Below are 19,596 nucleotides of genomic sequence, written 5' to 3'. Positions count from 1 at the left end.
TCTTGTTGCAGCCCTTGGGGGTTTATTTTTTACTAATTGGGTGTTTACTTGGACAGATTTCCTGGGTTATTTGTGTTGTTTTTTTTTTTTTTTTTTTTTTTCCCATTTCTGGACCTGTTTTCCATTAAATGTAAATACAGATCCACGGGAATGTGTGGGGAGAAGGAGTGGGGTGGGGAGAGGTTCTGGAATGCCCGCACAGGGATCATGTGGTGGTGACAGAAACGTCAGACCCTGGGCCATGGGCTCCTCCTCAGGAGTCCTGAACAGGGAGAAATAAAAGGGAATGAGGGAGCTGGGGGTGATGAAAGCCTCGGGATGGAATAAAGCCGGGATTTCCCTCCGTGGTAAATCCTGACACTCAGACTCCTTGCCCTCCTTTTCTGCCACGGAGCTGCTGAAGGGGGGAGTTTGGGATGTGGGGAGTTCTGGGATGTGGGGAGTTTGGGATGTGGGGAGTTTGGGGATGTGGGGAGTTTTGGGATATGGGAAGTTCTGGGATGTGAGGAGTTTGGGGATGTGGGGAGTTTGGGGATGTGGGAAGTTTTGGGATGTGGGAAGTTTTGGGATGTGGGGAGTTTCGGGATGTGGGGAGTTTTGGGATATGGGAAGTTCTGGGATGTGGGGAGTTTGGGGATGTGGGGAGTTTTGGGATGTGGGAAGTTTTGGGATGTGGGGAGTTTCGGGATGTGGGGAGTTTTGGGATATGGGAAGTTCTGGGATGTGGGAAGTTCTGGGATGTGGGGAGTTTTGGGATATGGTTCTGGCACATCACTCCTGTCCGTACCCCAACCCACGATCCCAAACCACGGTTCTGTTTGGCAGTGGTCAGGAGGGGATGGATCCATAGGAATCCCTGCTCTGAGGGATTTGTTTCTCCAATATCCGTGGAAGGAAGGGCCTGAAGGCCTTTCCTCTGCACTCTGGTGTTTGCCCTGTTCGGGGCGAATCCTCAGGGAGGGAGGAAACACCTCAAGCACAAAAACCTCCCTCAGTGGATCCCAGGAGCTGTGTCTGCATTCCCAAATGCAAAAACCTCCCTCAGTGGATCCCAGGGGTTCTGTCTGCCACTTTTGCCACACAAAACTTTGTGAAATTACATTTCCAAACATGAACACCTCCACAATGGATCCCAGGAGCTCTGTCTGCATTCCCAAAGACAAAAACCTCCCTCAATGGATCCCAGGAGCTCTGTCTGCATTCCCAAAGACAAAAACCTCCTTCAGTGGATCCCAGGGGTGCTGTCTGCCCTTTTGCCACACAAAATGTTGTAAAATGACATTGCCAAGCACAAAAACCTCCCTCAGTGGATCCCAGGGGTTCTATCTGCCACTTTTGCCAGACAAAATATTGTGAAATGACATTGCCAAACACAAAAACCACCTTCAATGGATCCCAGGGGTTCTGTCTGCATTCCCAAATGCAAAAACATCCCTCAATGGATCCCAGGGTTTCTGTCTGCATTCCCAAACACAAAAACCTCCCTCAGTGGATCCCAGGGGTTCTGTCTGCCTCTCTTGCCACACAAAACGTTGTGAAATGGCCTCAGCCCACCCCCAGAAGTGATGAACGTGCCGAGGGTGGAGGCTGAGCCCAGCCCAGCCCAGCACTGGAGAGGGTTCCAAACAGCATTTCTGTGCCTCGTCTCTCCAGCTGGCGAGCAGAACACTTGACATTTAGCAGCACAGCTCTGCTCTCCCCAGAAAAAGGAATTATTGCTCCTCCCAAGGGCAATGACTCAGTAGCCTGGAAGCCATTTGTGCAGTGTCACTGTGGAATTTGGGGAAAAAACCCCAGGAATTAGGGAAGCCATTTGTGCAGTGACATTGTGGGAATTTGGGAAAAAAAAAAAAAGTAAATAGGGAAGCCATTTGTGCAGTGACACTTTGGAATTTGGGGAAAAAACCCCAGGAATTAGGGAAGCCATTTGTGCAGTGACACTGTGGGAATTTGGGAAAAAAACCCCAGGAATTAGGGGAGCCATTTGTGCAGGGACATTGTGGGAATTTGGGGAAAAACCCCAGGAATTAGGGAAGCCATTTGTGCAGTGACACTGTGGGAATTTGGGAAAAAAAACCCAGGAATTAGGGAAGCCATTTGTGCAGGGACATTGTGGGAATTTGGGGAAAAACCCCAGGAATTAGGGAAGCCATTTGTGCAGTGTCACTGTGAAAATTTGGGGGAAAAAAACCCCAGGAATTAGGGAAACCATTTGTGCAGTGACATTGTGGGAATTTGGGAAAAAAAAAAAAAAGTAAATAGGGAAGCCATTTGTGCAGTGACACTGTGGGAATTTGGGAAAAAAACCCCAGGAATTAGGGGAGCCATTTGTGCAGGGACATTGTGGGAATTTGGGGAAAAACCCCAGGAATTAGGGAAGCCATTTGTGCAGTGACATTGTGGGAATTTGGGAAAAAAAAAAAAAAGTAAATAGGGAAGCCATTTGTGCAGTGACACTTTGGAATTTGGGGGAAAAACCCCAGGAATTAGGGAAGCCATTTGTGCAGGGACATTGTGGGAATTTGGGGAAAAACCCCAGGAATTAGGGAAGCCATTTGTGCAGTGACATTGTGGGAATTTGGGAAAAAAAAAAAAAGTAAATAGGGAAGCCATTTGTGCAGTGACACTTTGGAATTTGGGGGAAAAACCCCAGGAATTAGGGAAGCCATTTGTGCAGTGACATTGTGGGAATTTGGGAAAAAAAACCCAGGAATTAGGGAAGTCATTTGTGCGGTGTCACTGTGAAAATTTGGGAAAAAAAAAACCCCAGGAATTAGGGAAGTCATTTAATGCAGTGACATTGTGGGAATTTGGGGGGGAAAAAAAGTAAATAGGGAAGCCATTTGTGCAGTGACACTGTGGAATTTGGGAAAAAAAAGAAAGTAAATAGGGAAGCCATTTGTGCAGTGACACTGTGGATTTTGGGGAAAAAACCCCAGGAATTAGGGAAGCCATTTGTGCAGTGTCACTGTGAAAATTCGGGAAAAAAGCAGGAATTAGGGAGCCTGTCCAGGTAACCTGGGCCAGGTCCCGGCTGGTGCAGGTCTGACAGAGGAAATGGGTGCGAGGGCTGGTTCTGGTGGCTGACCCTGCCTGGGATCACATCCGTGGACCTTGGCGAGCTCTCCTCTCCCTCTGCTGATTCTCCTTCCGTGCCTCAGACCCTGAGAGCTGAGCCGGACCTGGCACAAGCCACGAGCTCTCACTGCTCTATCCCATAATCTCCTTGCTGGTAGTTACTGGTTTTGTGTTCGGAAGACATAAAGCTTGAGGGGAAGGGGAAGAAAGGCTGAAAATGAGGTTCTGGGGGCTTATTTAGCAATTGACCCTTTTTTCAGCACGCTCAGCCTTACATTCAATTACATTGCTAGGCAACAGCTCCTGTCAGCCCTAAGTGGATCCCGGGATTAATCCACGCTCAGTCAAGATACACATTTATTCACCTTCCCTCACAAGAGTAATAGGATTTTTCTGGGCCTGGCTTAATTCCCTAGATGAGGCTGACACTGAATTAAAGCTGCTTATCCTGGCTCGTCATGAGGAGGTGAGATCCCAGGGGAGAGGGAGGTGAGGGAGCAGTGACAGGAGCGGGGATTAGGAACCCCGGTGGGGCAGAAATACCATTAAATAAAAAAGAACAGGTTCGGATTCTGCTTTTGCTGGGCATTGCACACATCCCAGCTGTGCTCCTCACACGAATCCAGCCCCTGCTCCGCTCGGGCTGGGGGTCCCACCCTCCTCTCTGAACCTGCCAAGTGGCCACATGGAAAGCCCAGCACATCCCCCCGGCTGGCTCCAACCCTGGCAGGGCTCGCAGACCTTGGCACCAAGTCACAAACACCTGTGGGCTCCATTTTAGCCCGTGGAAAAAGCTGCCAACTCTGTGTGAGGAATTACAAACCACAAGGGTTTGAGCAGTGTGGTAGGTGAGTTAACACAGGGTGGAAAAGTAGAATTTTGGGGTTTGTAGAATGGGGTTCAAATGGAGGATTTGGGCGTGTCCTGACCTTCTTCTCCTCCTCCTTGCCCTCCCTGCCTTGCTGTGCTGGTGACACTTTTCTGTTGGTTTAAGGACAGACACACTGCCCAACAGCAATGACAGATATTGGCACGTTACTGTAAACGTGGCACAGGCAGTTTTTGGTATAAAATGCAAACACCCCCTGGGGGCAGACAGAATGCCATGGCCGAGCTGCTGGCCAGAGCTCAGCAGGGCAGAGAAAGAATGTTCTGGAGAAGGGACAATAAACAGCCTTGGGAAGCCGACCCTGCACACCCAGACTCCTCCTTTGGCTGCGGGGCTGGGAATGAGGACTTTTACACTCCTGGGGTCACCCAAACACCCAGATCCCAAGAGATCTGCTGTTCCTTGTGCTGGAATTGCCATGGATTTACGGGGGTGTGAGCCAGGGGCAGGGAGACCTGCTGGGACACGCTCCGGCACTCCGGACGTTTTCCTTTGGCCCGGGGGTTTGCTCTCCACACCTCATTTCTGGGCAGTGTAAATTGTGCACAGAACTGTCCAGGGAGCAGCTGGGGCTGTGCCAGGCTCAGGGAGCCCTGGGCACCAGGAATGCCAGAGGAAACCCAGCGGGACCAAGGACAAACTGGGAATGCAGGGGGAAACTGCACAGGGAGGAAATTCCCACGTTAACTGGGAATTGAGAACTTTCTCCACTTCCTCAATTTTCTTTCCCAGCATCAGCTGAAAGCTGGTGAGTTCTGTGGGTAACAGGCAAAACTTTTTAAATCCCCTGAGTGTCCCAGCACAGATTTTGGATGGTCTGGGAGGCAGCAGGAGGAACTCCCTCCCTTCATCCACCACATCTCCCATCCAAGACCTTCCTGCCCTAAAAACTTCCAGGTGTTCCAATATTTCCTTTTGCAGCAAATGAAAGCAGAACCAGTCACCACTCAGGATGAGAGAGGCAATGGAATTTGATTTCATTTCTGGGTTTTAGGATGTTTTTTTTCTAGTTTGGTTTGTTGTTTTGATTTTTTTTTTAAATCTCCTCTCTGAACTGGTTCCTCCTCATGTTTTATTTGTGGATCCTGCTGTCCTGAGCCCTCCATGATAAACAAGATGCTGCTGTTAAACCTTCTCGGGAGGAGAGCGGGACACAATTTTCTCTTCTCCTTTCCTTGTTATGTTGTGCCATAAGAACAATAATATCTCTCCCTTTGTAGCATAATTAAAACAAACTGCTGTGCTGTGGCATTTAGTCAATTGGAGGAGTCGTTTATTGCCTCGTATGCAGCAAATCCTCCGAGGTTCCAGCTCAAAGCACTTCTGAATTTTGGCTTTTCGAGCTCTGGCTGATCCATGGGCTGCACATCCAGGGAAGCAGCACTGGCCATTCCCGGGAAGCTCCAGCTGACCTGGGGAGGTTCGGGTCAGTCTGAGAATTCCATTGCTCCACCTGAAACCCCCCTGGGAACCTGAGCTCCCGGAGGGCCCGTGTTTTGGGGCAGAAAAAGGTGAATTCAATAAAGGCACCTGGGAGATCCCATTTTTGGGGCAGAAGGAGGTGAATTCATTACCCTTTTCCCCTGGAAGATCCCATTTTCTGGGGCAGAAGGTGAATTCAGTAAAGGCACCTGGAAGATCCCATTTTTTGGGGCAGAAGAAAGTGAATTCAATAAACCATTTTCCCTGGCAGATCCCATTTTCTGGGGCAGAAGAAGGTGAATTCATTAATCTTTTCCACTGGAAGATCCCATTTTTTGGGGCAGAAGAAAGTGAATTCAATAAACCATTTTCCCTGGCAGATCCCATTTTCTGGGGCAGAAGAAGGTGAATTCATCACCCTTTTCCCCTGGCAGATCCTGTTTTTTGGGGCAGAAGAAGGTGAATTTATAAACCTCTTCCTCTGGAAGATCTCATTTTTGGGGCAGAATAAGGTGAATTCATTAATCTTTTCCTCTGGAAGATCCCATTTTTTGGGGCAGAATAAGATGAATTCATTAATCTTTTCCCCTGGAAGATCCCATTTTCTGGGGGCAGAAGGTGAATTCAATAAAGGCACCTGGGAGATCCCATTTTTTGGGGCAGAATAAGGTGAATTCATCACCCTTTTTCCCTGGCAGATCCTATTTTTGGGGCAGAAGAAGGTGAATTTATAAACCTCTTCCTCTGGAAGATCTCATTTTTGGGGCAGAAGAAGGTGAATTCAATAAGGGCACCCGTGAGATCCCACCCTGCTGCACAGCAACCCCGGATTTTACAATTCTCTCTTGCCAGAGCACCCTTGCACATAGAATATGAAAAGCAGGTCAGTAACAACACCACCAACAAAAAAAAAAAAAAAAAAAATAGAAAAAAAGGGACAATAAACCTGCAAATTTATAGTGTAATTTTGTCCTAGTTACAACAGTGTACAACTCTGACAAGCAACGCTGCTCTCCACAAACAAATTTATCACCACTGGTTGCTCTTCTATTGCTTTCAATAAGAAATGCCAAAATAAGTATGATTTAACAATGCCATCAGCTGGCTGCAATCCTCGACAGATTTGGTGCATTACAATCAAATTGGTCTCTAAGTGTGGTATTTTAAAAAAATAAATAAAAAAGGAATGAACCTGGACCTAAATCTGCCACTTAATGCTCCACAGCTCAGCCTCAATATTTACTGGGAGCCAGTCGAAAATTGTCTTTGCATTCTAATTTGCATATTCATGGGGTTGTCACAGAGCTTGAAGGAGGAGTTTTTTTCTGCTTTGTTACAACACTTTAAATATTAGGGGTTTTTAGTGCTCAGTTTATGTAAATCCCACTGGGAGCAGCGTGGCTTTGCCTGGTGCTGGGTTTGGGATTCTGCTGCAGCCCGGCCTGGTGATTTAGGGGGAAAAAGTGAATTAGGGGGAGAAAGTGAATTAGGGAGAGAAAGTGAATCAGGGGGTGAAATCCCTGGGCTGGAAGTGCTGGAAATTGAGAGCAAAGCTGGAATTGGAAACCAGGCAGCAGAGCTGGGAGGAATTCCAGACTCCTGGACTCAGCTCCTGCTTCCACAAAAATCCCGATGGCTCCTCCAGCCTCCTCCTCCCCCCAGGGGCAGTTTGGGGTGAAGGATTTGCCCTGAGCCCCCAGCTGGGAGCTGGGTGGTGCTTCTGGAGGCAAAGCCCAGGAGAGGAGGTGGAAATAACTCCACACTTTGGGTTCTGTCATTATTGGACATGAAATGAGCACACAGAAGCTTGGTAAATTCGAAAGAGAAAAAGACACAATTTTATTTCTGACCTCGCAATATATAGAATTCCAAAAGTGACAGGGGGTTGGAGGATGGAGTTGCCACCTCTCCAACCACACTGGGCAAACCAACAGCCCATCAATTCTCCCACAAAGAAGAATGCAAAACAATCATTATTTACAGGAACAGTGTGTGAGAATTCCAGTATAAATATGTAAACATTATCATAAGACTAAAGAAATTTAATGAGAACTTTAAAACTTTCAAAAGGACTATAAAAGAAAATTTAACACTTTTAAAAATCAGGGCAACAGGGTTCCACGTCCAGAGGAACATCCAGCAGGGAGAACAACCCCACTGGGTGACTGGGGACACCCAGGCTGCCCTCGGAGCATCCCCAAGGGTCCCCAAGGGTCCCTCGGCTGCGCTGAGGCTCTGTCAAAGCATCACTAAAATCAAAACACTTCAAAGCCACACAGGTAAAAACAAAAAAGAAACAAACAAACAAAAAAAAGAAGCAGGAAAATGAAAAAAAATAAAATGTTTTAAATGTTTTAAGTGTGAAACCCACATAAAAGGGAAGTAGTGAGTGGGGAGAGCTTACTCAATCCATTCTTGCCTGAAGACAATATTACACAAACTGTTAAAATACAGCCAGTATCTCTCCTGTGGGATAGAGTAACACTGGTTTTAAGCAGCTGGGAGAGCATTTAGAGTTGGGCCCAGGCTCACAAAGCCTGCACTGCTCACCACAGAATACATCTGAGCTAAAAGGCACTTGAGCTGCTGACCCTGTGTTCATTCTGGGCATAATCTCAGCTTTTCAGCATAAATAACCTTAGCTCAAGGATTTATTTCTTATTTACATTAGGATCTATATGTGTATATATATGTATATTTACTCATCTGAGTTAGTTCGTGTTCCAGAGCAAATCCTGGCTCTGTTTGCCACTGGCACAGCCCTGCGCAGGGTGTCACACTCCAGCATCCCTTCCTGCAGCGCTCAGGGATGAGCTCCTCCCTGCAGTGCCCTTGTCTGGGCAGGACAAAAAGAGGGGCAGAGATCCCCTAAAAACCTGCAGTTTTGGCTGAAAGGGGTCTTTGAGTGCAGCCCCCACATCCTCAGGGGGCTGTGGCTGCTTTGGGTCACCCGGTGTTGGAATCTGAGCTATTGATGATTCTGAGATTGTAGAAAGTCTCTGTCTGTCAGCCCCTGCCAAAGCAGAAGCCAGAATTGGTCTGTGCTGGTTTCCAGGTTGTTTATTCTGTTTATCTCTCACATGTTCTGCTGCCCTGCCCAGCTCTGTCCTGCAGGGCAGCGTGTGGGGCTCTGCCCTCAGTGGGATGTGACAAACATTCAATACCAGAAACTCCCTGGGCTGCATTTACAAGAACGTGCCAATATCTGTCACCTACGTTGGACAGTGTGTCCCCAGCCTGAACCAACAGAAAAATGCCAACACCACAGTGAGACATGGAGGGCATGAAGGAGGAGAAAAAGGACAAGGCACACCCAATTTCCTCCAGCTTGTCCCCTTTGCACCCCTCATCTAGAATCCTAAAATTTTACTTTTGCACCCATGCCACACTTAATTATTACTGATATCAAACCCTCAGAGCTGGTAATTGAAAACTCTTTTCCATGGCCAGAGATCACAGCCAGTGTCTCTGGGGGCTCTGCCCAGGGGGTTCCTGACCCCTGCCAGGGTCCCAGGGCAGCCAGAGGGAAGCCCTGGACTCCCACAGCCAGGGGGACAGCGGGGCAGCTGGCCCAGACTGTCACATCTCCATTTTCCAGAGAGAACTTGAGAGCAGACAACATACAATGGCTTTCCTCCAGAGCAGTGAGGAGCCAGATGGCTTCAAAAGATCCCCTCTGCCTCCCAGGCAGCATATGGAATATTAATTAATAATAGATTAATAGACCTTCCCCCACTCAAAAATGTCATCTGTCTGTGCACCACTGAGCATCTCTTCAGAGATGTCCTCCAGTGACCCTCAAGGGATCTCGGCTCAATCCCGGAGAAGTGCTGGAGCCCAGAGCACAGGGAATGTTCCCCTGCCTGTCCTGAGACCTCCTGATCCTCAGGGGAACACTTGCTGCCCTGATTTTAAAAAGTGTTTTATTTATATAGCTCTTTTGAAAGTTTTAAAGTTCTCATAAAACTTCTTCAGCCTTCTGATCATGTTTGCATATTTGAGAGTCACAGATCCCACACCATTTCATGGATAAATATAATAGTGTACATAATTCTTTGTGGGTGGAGAGAAATGATTGCTTGATTGATTGATTGATTGATTGGTCTTTGGACCAGTGTGGTTGGAGAGGTGGTAATTCCATCCTCCAATCCACGGTCACCTCTGGAATTCTATAAGGACCAGATGTTAGAATAAAATGGGGTCTTTTTCTCTTTTGAGCTTACCACATTTCTGTGTATCATTTTGTGACCAATAATGACACTGAGGAGTCTCTCCCGACAATCCCAGCGTCACGGATCCAATTTCAGATAAAGGGACTCCTCCTGAGGAGGGAAATGAGTCCCTGCTCCCTGTGATCCTCACCCCGGGGCGGTTCCAGGGGCACTCCTGGGTTTGTGGCTCAGCTGTGGATGGAGACGAGGCCGCTCCGTGTCAGTGCCAAATGGGAAACCCACAGAGCTTGCATGAAAACTGGGATGCACCAAACTGAGAGAGAGGAGCCTGAAACCTGGGAGACAACAGAGAGAGGAGCCTGAAACCTGGGATAGAACAGAGAGAGGAGCCTGAAACCTGGGATAGAACAGAGAGAGGAGCCTGAAACCTGGGATAGAACAGAGAGAGGAGCCTGAAACCTGGGAGACAACAGAGAGAGGAGTCTGAAACCTGGGATAAAACAAACAGAGAGAGGAGTCTGAAACCTGGGATAGAACACAGAGAGAGGAGCCTGAAACCTGGGATAAAACAAACAGAGAGAGAGGAGCCTGAAACCTGGGATAAAACAAACAGAGAGAGAGGAGCCTGAAACCTGGGATAGAACAGAGAGAGGAGCCTGAAACCTGGGATAAAACAAACAGAGAGAGAGGAGCCTGAAACCTGGGATAAAACAGAGAGAGGAGTCTGAAACCTGGGATAAAACAAACAGAGAGAGGAGCCTGAAACCTGGGATAAAACAGAGAGAGGAGTCTGAAACCTGGGATAGAACAGAGAGAGGAGTCTGAAACCTGGGATAGAACAAATTGAGAGAGAGAGGAGTCGTGTCTGGAGCTGCAGGCTCCAAATCTCTTCAGTGGCTTTGTAGTGCAACAAAGCCCAGGAGCAGGGGCCATTACCGAGGCTGGGATGATCCTCCTGCATCCCTTTCAACTCAGGATATTCTGGGATGCTGTGGAGTGGAAAAAGCTCTGTATTCAGTCCATTCAGGGGACTAAATAAAGCAAAGCCTCTAAGTTCAGCCTCAGCTTGAATTATGGCAAATATTGCTCCAAACGGGCACAGAATTCAGACTCAGGAATTATTCTGAGTTGGTTTCTGAGACGTTTCTGGCCCCTCCTCAGAATCTTCTCCTTCCCTTGGTGCTGAAAGCAAGGAAAAAAAATCCCATAAATGGATATTTAGGATTCTCTGACATTCTTTCCCCAACACTGAACCAAAGTCAATTGTCTTTTCCAACTTTAAACTGAGTCAACATTTTAAAAAGATAAAACATTTCTATTTAAATCTTTACCTGAATTTACCATCCCAAAGTTTGGGGAGATACAAATATAGGGTTTTTTTCACTGAGTGAGCAGTGTTAGAATCAAAGGTAATAAACCCATTGATCTCCAGTAAGACAATATTAATATTACCATATAGCTTTTATAATTAATTTGCTGCCAGATGAAAGGGAAACACCAGGTCCTTTTAATGCTGGTGATTAAAGGAAAAAGTAAACCTTTGAAAGGCAGATTTGCATGTACAACATGTTGCACTAATTCCAGCAGATCAGGGGGAATTGTTACTGTGCAGTCGCAGTCACATTGCAGAGTTTGGCAGGAAAGAGTTGCTGACCTGGGGGAGAAAAGTCTGGGCAGAGTTTTGGGGATGTTGGGGAAGGTTTGTGAAGCCCTGCTCTGCCTTTGTTTGATTTTGTGTTCACTGCAGGGCTGGGTTTTGGCCAAAGGGGCTTCCACACGTACAGAAATGTCCATAAAAACCCGGGAAGGGGGAGGGAGGGCTCAGGGAGGCTGGGGGGTTTCACCAGCCCAGCCGGGCTCGGTTTGCACAGCCTGACTGTAAATTCCCTTTCCAGAAGCGCCACGGGAGCCTTGGGAAATAAATGAGTGGCAGCTTTAGAAGCTGGAGGGAGATGCAGAGCTGTGCCCTGTGCTCTGCCCTACATCACCCAGACCTTGGCTGGTAAAAAAGATGAAGCAGAGAAGATAAAAGCTCAGGGATGTGAACTCTGGTGGCTCTTTCTGCAGTTCAGAGCGGCGTCCGTGTGTGGATCTGTTCTGTCTGGGCACTTTGCCTTTCTAAATGGATTTTTCCGTGGATTTTAGGAGCTGTGGATCCAGCCCAGCCTTTCCCTGCCCATGTAAGGCTCAGCAGAGGGAAATGGCAGCTGTGATTTGCAGGGAAAATCTGATCTGCTGCCAGAGGGAAGGACTTCCCTGGGCCCCCAAACCCTTCCTGCAGCCCCAAACCCTTCACACGGCACAGAGCCGGCCTGGAAAAGCTGCCAAGACTCCGGGCTGGGAGCATCAGTCCCAGCTGATCCCAACAGAACCCCGCAAAAACCATTCCTGGGAACGCTCAGGGACGTTCTGCTCACAGAAGCCACCCTGGGGCGGCCGGGCTGGGGTCTGGGGCTGCACCAAACCTCCCAGAGCTGCAGGACGGGAGGGCCAGACTGCCCTGGCTCCCTCCAGGGACACTCTGGGGTTCGTTCAGGAGCACCCCAGGTCTCAGACGGGAGAACCCAAAGAGCAAATCCCCTCTGCAGCGCAGGATTTGGGGGAATGGAGTTTCCCCACCCCAGATCTCAGCCGCAGGATCTCTGTCCATGCAGGGGGAATTTCATGTTTGCCAGCCTGCTCATCCCTCTGCCCTTCCAGGAATCATCAAAGCCCCATGTGGGATTCCATAAAATCAGAGGGTTTTGGGCACGCTGCAAAAGGCCTCAGAGGCAGCAGGATGGTGATTACAGCTAAGCAGTAGCTATAAGACTTACCAGCAGAAAAATTATACAAGAAGAAGAAAAGGACAAATAGAACAATGGTCTGTGTATTAATGCTTGGATAGAATAACTCTTTAAGTTGCAGCAAAGTATATCTGGTGAGATATTAGGAAGGTCTAAGCTTAATAACGGAGCTCTGTGCATTGTATCTTGAGGCTGATAAGCAAGTATTGTATTCAAAATAAACGAGCATTGTTTTAACCAAAGGTACGTGTGCTTATAGTGATTGGATAGAACTACTGTCAATATGCTTTTGCTTTGTGTGACTGGTCAAAAAGTTTATAAAGTAAGTTGTAACATTAAGTTCTTGGTCTGCTGCCTGGGATGTGAGCTGCTGGCACCTTCCCATTGTCACAACTATGGAATGAGACTGGTGCTGGGAAATAAAGAGCTCGAGACGCGTTCCTCAGCAGCCCCGTCCCGTTGGGATTTGTGCACAGCCCCCAGCCCGAGATACCCCACATCAGACCCAAACCAGAATTCAACACCACGCTGGGACACTCGCTCAGAGGAGCCTTCCCCCAGCCTGGCTTCTCCTCCTGTTAGAGATCAGCCAGCTTAGTTACATCTCCCACTCCCCCTAACGATACTCAAATAAAAAAGTCCCGCAAGCTGCTCTTGCTAATGTTTGATTTGCCTTGGGTAATGATGCCCTCAAGGCTGGAAATTCAGACTGGAAATTCTTTTCAGGCTGCAGCCCTTGGTGAGTGCAGGGAGGATGGGGGGGAGAAAACCCCAGCTCCTGATGCTGGGCTTTGATTCCTGAACTCCCCCCCAGCAGCTCTGAGCAGCTCCTCCCCTGATGGTTCTGCTTTTCCATCAGGGAAACTCTTCAGACCTGGCTGTTCTCCAGCCTTTCCAGTTAAAAATAAAAATTCCCCTTTTCCCCAGTTGCTGAGGTGAAATAATTCCTGCTGACCACCACGGTGCTCCCACCCTTCCATTGCCTGCCCAGTTTTTGTGTTTAGCAGGAAACCAGGAGCCAACACCAAGGAGTGTCATGATATTGAGTGGAAAATTATTGCAGGGCCACAGATATTTTAAAAATCTTTATCATTTTTAAAGAAGTTGCACTTTTCCTTTGGACGAGGGATTTAAGGGACAATAATGAAACGTCAGGACATGCAGCTCAGGTGCATTTTCATGCATTTTCAAATGCAGTTCAGGTGCAAACTCAGCTCCTGACACCTGAATGAGTCCAGGCAGAGGTGGAAACTATTGATGTTCCCATAAAAAAAAGAGGAAATCTCCACAGAGACTCTGGAAGGGGAATTTGTTGCTGAATGTAAATACAGGAGCCCATAAAGGTGGCTGTGATGCCTTGGGGAAGGGACTTGCTTTGTGGTAATTTAAATTTTGCTCAGGTGCCTGAATGCCCTGTTGGAGAATGAGGGGCGTTTGCCCTGTTTTCCTCTCTGCTTTTTCTCCCTGCAAATTTGAGGAAATAGGAGTTGAGAGGTTGGAAAAAAAGCCAAAATCCAAAGAAAGAGGGATGGGAGGGAGAGCTGGGGAGCCTTGAGAATTCCTGATTTTGTTTAAAGTGTGCTTACCACAGGAAACTCACAGGATAAATCCCTATTTCCTGGCTTTTGATCCATGCAGTGCTGTGCATTAATTTAATTTATTAAAGCTTCAATTAATGAGGTTCTTGTGCAGTTGTGGGGGCGGCCGTGGGGCCACAGACCCCGAGGAAATGAGAGGGGGACCAACATTCCCTGAATCCCGAATATTCCACAGGCAGGGCTGGGCTGTGCCAGGCGCCTCCCAGCCCTTCAGCCCCTGGCGGAGCTGAGCGTGGCACCAGGGCCCCACAAATGCATAAAATCAAAGATTTTACTGATTTGTTCTCTCGCCATCCTTTCCCCAGAACGGGGCGCGCAGTAGTGAAAAAACCCAACATGGCAAAAGCTCCTTATGTGAGGGATTAAAAGTTAAATCTGCTTTTGTTCTAATTTCCTGCTCTCCCGCTTCAATACCACGAACAAACGGGGCTGGTTTTCATCTGAGCTTGGCTGGTTTTTGGCATTCAAGAGCAGAAATGTGACATTTCCTCACAGGAGTTTGGGTGGCGAGGCACTGCTGCAGGTCCCTCTCTGGAATCCCTTCCCATCGACTGGAGCCGCAGAAAAGTTCATTTACGGGGATCAATACCACTTTGCCTCCTGCCCACGCCAAAAACGCCTCCTGCAGTCAATAGCAATTAAAGAGACGGGAAATGTCGATGGAGGCGGAGGCAGGGATCTCCACCTGATTTCCAGTCTGGACTTCCAGTCTGGACTTCCAGTCTGGATTTCCAGTCTGAATTTCCAGTCTGGATTTCCAGTCTGTATTTCCAGTCTGGATTTCCAGTCTAGATTTCCAGTCTGGATTTCCAGTCTAAATTTCCAGTCTGGATTTCCAGTCCAAATTTCCAGTCTGGATTTCCAGTCCAAATTTCCAGTCTGAATTTCCAGTCTGGATTTCCAGTCTGAATTTCCAGTCTGAATTTCCAGTCTAAATTTCCAGTCTGGATTTCCAGTCTGGATTTTCAGCCTGGATTTCCAGTCTGGATTTCCAGTCTGGATTTCCAGTCTGGATTTCCAGTCAGGATTTCCAGTCTGGATTTTCAGCCTGGATTTCCAGTCTGGATTTCCAGTCTGGATTTCCAGTCCAAATTTCCAGTCTGGATTTCCAGTCCAGATTTCCAGTCTGGATTTCCAGTCTGGATTTCCAGTCTAAATTTCCAGTCTGAATTTCCAGTCTGGATTTCCAGTCTGAATTTCCAGTCTGGATTTTCCAGTCAGGATTTCCAGTCTAAATTTCCAGTCTGAATCTCCAGTCTAAATTTCCAGTCTGAATTTCCAGTCTGAATTTCCAGTCTGAATTTCCAGTCTGGATTTCCAGTCTGAATTTGCAGTCTGGATTTCCAGTGTGGATTTCCAGTCTGGATTTCCAGTCTGGATTTACAGTCTAGATTTCCAGTCTGGATTTCCAGTCTGGATTTCCAGTCTGGATTTCCAGACTAAATTTCCAGTCTAAATTTCCAGTCTGAATCTCCAGTCTGGATTTCCAGTCTGAATTTGCAGTCTGGATTTCCAGTCTGGATTTCCAGTCTGGATTTCCAGTCTGAATTTCCAGTCTGGATTTCCAGTCTGGATTTCCAGTCTGAATTTCCAGTCTGGATTTCCAGTCTGGATTTCCAGTCTGGATTTCCAGCTGAGCAGGCACCAGGACAGTGCTGCCCAGGAAATGTCACATTTGGGGCCCTGCAGAGGGAATCCCCCTTCCAGAGCTGTTATTACAGCTCCAGAGATATTTAATAAAATATATTGTTCTTTTTATTATTATTTATTCCAGGGCTATTAATTACAATGTATTGTTCTATTTATTATTATTTATTCCAGAGTTGTTTATTAGAATGGATTGTTAGTTATTATTTATTGTTTGTTATTATTTTCTATTTATTGTTATTATTATTCTAGCTGCTGTTTCTGCTAAACTGGGGTTACCCAGCAGGGAAGGGCAGGGAGTGGAGGGGTTTGGGAATCCAGACTGGGAATGCTGGAAATCCAGATTGGGAGTACCGGAAATCCAGATTGGGAGTACTGGAAATCCAGACTGGGGGTTTGGAAATCCAGACTGAGGGTTTGGAAATCCAGACTGGGAATACTGGAAATCCAGATTGGGAATACTAGAAATCCAGATTGGGGGTTTGGAAATCCAGATTGGGAGTGATGGAAATCCAGACTGGGAATACTGGAAATCCCGATTGGGGGTTTGGAAATCCAGATTGGGAGTGATGGAAATCCAGATTGGGAGTGATGGAAATCCAGATTGGGGGTGTGAAAATCCAGATTCGGAGTGATGGAAATCCAGATTGGGAATACTGGAAATCCAGATTGGGGGTTTGGAAATCCCGATTGGGCGTGATGGAAATCCAGATTGGGAATACTGGAAATCCCGATTGGGAGTGATGGAAATCCAGATTGGGAATACTGGAAATCCAGACAGGGGGGACTGACAATCCAGATTGGGGGGACTGTAAATCCAGACTGGGTGTTGGAAATCCAGATTGGGAATACTGGAAATCCAGACTGGGAATGCTCAGAAATGGAAGGGCAGGAGGGGGAGGGAGAGGGACTGGGGAGGGTCCAGTGAAATTTGGGGTGTCAATTCCAGATTTATTAAGGAATTAATTAATTAACTCCCTATTAAGGAGTGACTGAATTCTGCACTTCATAACTATGAATCTGTTTTGTCTTTCACACTTGCTGTGGTGGGCAAAGAATTGGGTGAAATAACAGTGAAAATAACAAAGAAATACTCTTGGAGGAGGAATAACAGGAACAGGAATAGTAATAATAAATAGCAGTATTAAATCACAATAATAATAATAGCATAATAACAATAACAATAATAATAATAATAACTTATAATAGTAGTAGTAATATTAATAATAAATAGTAATAATCATAATAGTACTAACAAGAACAAAACAACAATAATAATAGAGATATTTTTTATTTTATTTTTATTTTTAAATAGAGCTCCAGGAGCATCCCAGGGCTGTTGCTGGAGGTCTGAGACACCTGCCCAGGTGAGTTCTGCCCCCCAGCACCTTCCCCTCCCCTCTCCCACACAAACCAAAGCCCGGCTTTGTTCTCCTGTTGCACAAAAGCTGCTTTAAAGCCGAGCCCGGGTGTTTTATGCTGTCAGCCTGAGCCTCTGCCCATGTTTTATTCATGTGTCACTCTCCTGTTCATTGCTAAGGGTTTACAAATGCTTCATCAATTATTAACAGCCTGATACCTGCTTGGGGCTTGTTGTTGTTGTGTCTCCGGTTTGTTTTTTGTTTTTTTTTTTTTTATATAAAGAGGTGTTGGGAGGGTGGAGGAGAGAGCTACAAAGGTAAGAAAACAAATTAAAGCAGGAATTCAATCATTTACAGCTGCTCAGTGCGCGACTCCCAGCGAGTTCATGTTTAAAGGAAAGCAGCTGCAGCAGAGATAATTGAATTAAGGGCTTGCAGTTGATTCCAGAGCTTGTGTGATCTCACAAGTGTCTGAGGAGAAACCCAGGGCCGTGCTTAGCCCTGTGAAATCCAGCCTGGAGAGAAATTCCGCCAAGGGATGAGGATCCCGGGGTGAAAATGGAAATTCCTGCTGGGAATTTCAGCACCTGAAGAGCTCCCCCAGCACTTCCAGGAGCTCTTCCCCTGATGGTTCTGCTTTTCCACCCGGTGCCACCCGGGCATTGCAGGGAAACTCTTCAGACCTGGCTGTTCCCCAGCCTTTCCAGTTAAAAATAAAAATTCCCCTTTTCCCCAGTTGCTGAGGTGAAATAATTCCTGCTGACCACCACGGTGCTCCCACCCTTCCATTGCCTGCCCAGTTTTTGTGTTTAGCAGGAAACCAGGAGCCAACACCAAGGAGTGTCATGATATTGAGTGGAAAATTATTTCAGGGCCACAGATATTTTAAAAATCACCTTTTCTTTCCTTTCCCTCAGAGATTCTTGCTGTGTTTTCCCCTCAGCGCAGCTGCAGGAAGAGGCACAACAGCGAAATAAATCCTGGCAGATTCACCCGAGCCTCCTTCCCCGAATTCCCCAGAGAAACACCCCAGAACGAGTCCCTTTTTCCTGCTTTTTATTTTCCTGGAAGGCAGCGAAACAACAAACATTTGCCTTTTTAATTTCCATTAGTGGGAGCTGAGATGCTGGGGAGCCCAGCAGAGCTGCTTCCGTCCCCAAAGGAACAAACCGAGGAGGAAATCCTGCAGAACTGGCTGGCAATCTGGGCAAACGCCTTCTCAGTTTGTTGGGCACCTGAGAGTGTCCTGGGGCAGAAATCTCCATTTTATTCTGATTTTTTTCTTTTTTTTTTTTTTTTATAATTGTATTTGGTGGCTCAGAGTTCAGTGGGTTCTGTGCCCCTGGAATGTTGGTGGGAACAGCAATCCTGGGGTGCTCAGCCTGACAAAAACAACCCCAAAAAATTCAAAATGGGCCGTGCTGGAAGGTCCTGGCTGTTCCCAGTGCTGGCAGAGCCCTGGGGCAGAAATCGCCAGAATTTAATTTGGATTTTCCCCTCAGAGTTCAGTGGGTGCTGCTGGTGGGAACAGCAATCCCAGGATGTTGAGAGCTGCCTATTCTAACAAAAACAACCCCAAAAATGCAAAATGGCTCTCACTGGAAGGTCCTGGTCTTCCAGGACTATTTCTGGAGCAATCCTGGAACAGAAATCCCCATTTTATTTGGATTTTTCCTCTCAGAGTTCAGTGGGTGCTGCTGGTTGGTGGGAACAGCAATTCTGGGGTGTTCAGAGCTTCCTATTCTGTAAAAGCAACCTACAAAAATGCAAAACTGATCTTTCTGGAAGGTCCTGGTTGTCCAGGACTAGTTTTGGAGCAATCCTGGAACAGAAATCCTGATTTTATTTGGATTTTCCCCTCAGAGTTCAGTGAGTGCTGCTGGTTGGTGGGAACAGCAATCCTGCGGTGTTCGAAGCTGTGTATTCTGACAAAAACAACTAAAAACAAAAGTACAAAGTGGCTCTTTCTGGAAGGTGCGGGCTGCTCCCAGTGCTGGAGCAATCCTGGAACAGAAATCCTGATTTTATTTGGATTTTCCCCTCAGAGTTCAGTGGGTGCTGCTGGTGGGAACAGCAATCCTGGGATGTTCAGAGCTGCCTATTCTGACAAAAACAACCCCAACAATGCAAAATGGCTCTTTCTGGAAGGTCCTGGTCTTCCAGGACTATTTCTGGAGCAATCCTGGAACAGAAATCCCCATTTTATTTGGATTTTCCCCCTCAGAGTTCAGTGGGTGCTGTGCCCATGCAATGTTGATGTGAACAGCAATCCTGAGGTGTTCAGAGCTGCCTATTCTGACAAAAACAACTAAAACCAAAAGTACAAAGTGGCTCTTTCTGGAAGGTGCAGGCTGTTCCCAGTGCTGGAGCAATCCTGGAACAGAAATATCCATTTTATTTGGATTTTCCCCTCAGAGTTCAGTGGGCGCTGTGCCCATGCAATGTTGATGTGAACAGCAATCCTGGGATGTTCAGAGCTGCCTATTCTGACAAAAACAACCCCAAAAAATTCAAAATGGGCCACGCTGGAAGGTGCGGGCTGCTCCCAGAGCTGGCCGAGCCCCGCTGGGCTGTGCCCCCCGGCCTGCAGGGATTTCCCTTTCCCCTGGAATCTCCAGCTCCGCGTGGGATTTGCTCTGCTGG

The 19,596-nt window shown here is 47.2% G+C and overlaps 1 protein-coding gene across 2 annotated transcripts in view; it reads left to right on the top strand.

Moving 5' to 3' along the window:
• LOC146765586 (uncharacterized) overlaps positions 1-19,596 on the top strand; it is a 90,119-nt gene that overhangs the window by 47,285 nt on the left and 23,238 nt on the right. For both annotated transcript variants that reach the window (XR_014949844.1, XM_085559152.1), the window contains exon 2: positions 16,908-16,959. The gene's annotated coding sequence lies outside the window, so the exon portion shown is untranslated. The remainder of the gene's footprint in view (positions 1-16,907; positions 16,960-19,596) is intronic.

This window comes from Lonchura striata, chromosome 22, assembly GCF_050655825.1.
Source record: "Lonchura striata isolate lonStrDom1 chromosome 22, ASM5065582v1, whole genome shotgun sequence".
Taxonomy (NCBI): domain Eukaryota; kingdom Metazoa; phylum Chordata; class Aves; order Passeriformes; family Estrildidae; genus Lonchura; species Lonchura striata.
The sequence above is the reverse complement of the archived record's forward strand: the minus strand, read 5'-3'. Positions and strand labels throughout refer to the sequence as shown.